We start from the raw sequence: 1,877 nt of genomic DNA, 5'->3' as shown, positions 1-1,877 counted from the left end.
TGTGCCTTTGTTGGAGCAATCTTCTCAATCTTTTTGTTGAAGAGAAGAAATCTCTCTCTCTCTCTCTCTCTCACACACACACACACACAGAGAGAGAGAGAGAGACCTGAATCCAGATAATAGGATATGAGTGAAAATACAGAACCATATAGTACTGGGTTAGATTTGCATTGACCCAAATATTATTGAGGTCAGGTTGAAGTAATTAAGCTGTTAAAGTAATTAAGCTGTTATTCTTGAATTGATCTCGTAAGCTCATCCATCACAATAGGAAAGGGCTTAAAGCAGATCCTTGATTTTACCCAACCGTTATAGGAAAATTGGTTGTCACCCCTCCACAAGTGCGGACATTGGAAGTAGTAACCAATGTCCGCACTTGTGGAGGGGTGACAACCAATTTTCCTATAACGGTTGGGTTACATCAAGGATCTGCTTTAAGCCCTTTCCTATTTGCTATAGTGATGGATGAGCTTACGAGATCAATTCAAGAAAATGTGTCGTGGTGTATGTTGTTTGCTGATGATATTGTTTTGATTGATGAGTCTAGAGCTGGGGTTAATGCTAAGTTAGAATTATGGAGACAAACATTGGAAGCAAGAGGTTTTAAGTTGAGTAAGAGTAAGACAGAATACATGGAATGTCGATTTAGTAAGCAACGAAATAGAGATGGGAGTGTAGTGAAGTTTGATGAGCAAGAAATATCGGTGGATGATTCTTTCAAATATTTGGGATTTATCATTCAAAAGTATGGAGAAATTGATGGAGATGTAAATCATAGGATAAAGGTTGGGTGGATGAAATGGAAGAGTGCAACTGGAGTGTTGTGCGATCGTAGAATGCCATTGAGGTTGAAGGGAAAGTTTTATAGGACGACTATTAGGCCCGCTTTACTATATGGTACGGAATGTTGGGCTGCCAAGAGACATCATATTCAAAAAATGAGTGTAGCTGAGATGCGTATGCTGAGATGGATGTGTGGAAATACAATAAAAGATAAGATTCGGAACGAGGAGATACGTAAGAAGGTAGGTGTTGCACCCATTGAAAATAAGATGAGAGAGAATCGTTTACGGTGGTTTTGACATATTCGACGAAGGCCTAATGATGCTCCAGTTAGAAGGATGGAGAAATGAGAAAATATATTAGTTAAAAGAGGTCGGGGTAGGCTTAGGAAGACATGGATGGAGGTGATAGGAAAGGATATGAATGCTTTGAACCTCACCGAGGACATGACATTGGATAGAAATGAATGGAGGAGAATGATTCATGTGGAAGACCCAGAATGATTTTTTTTATTGGTTCATATCGCCGACCCCAATTGTTTTGGGATGAAGGCGTAGTTGTTGTTGTTGTTTGTTGTTGTTGTAATAAAAGTACAGAACCATTGAGCTCTAAACCAATGGTAGAAGCTGTGCCAACTTGATCCGACTGCATAGATACATTCAACATGGTTTGTTTGTCTTGGATCTTGTTTTTTCGATGTTAAGACAATGTTTTAAGTCGTGAAACTTTACTAATCATTCGGCAAAAACGTGTTGGCATGAGTCTTAACATTGTTGGATTGGCCCACAGAAGCTGGGGTGCCTAATGTTTTCTGTTAAATATTCCAAACTGGAAGGGTATGAGACTCAATCTCCTTGTATGATGCCACCAGTTTTGTTGATTTCTCATCGTCAACTCTGGTTATGTTGTACCAACGGGGCCTCCGCTTGTCTGGTAGGATCGCGTCCGATGGTATAGTTGTGTAATTGGTAAGGGTTTGCCTAACCCCATCTTGCCTTTGAAAAAAAAACTCTGGTTGTGTTGCTGTTATTTTATATTTTTGAATAAATTTTCTCACGTTTTCAAAAATAAAAAGAAACTTTACTGCGACCATT

The sequence above is a fragment of the Nuphar pumila genome, chromosome 6, assembly GCF_984573655.1.
Source record: "Nuphar pumila chromosome 6, dmNupPumi1.hap1.1, whole genome shotgun sequence".
Lineage (NCBI taxonomy): Eukaryota > Viridiplantae > Streptophyta > Magnoliopsida > Nymphaeales > Nymphaeaceae > Nuphar > Nuphar pumila.
This window is presented reverse-complemented; position numbering follows the sequence as displayed.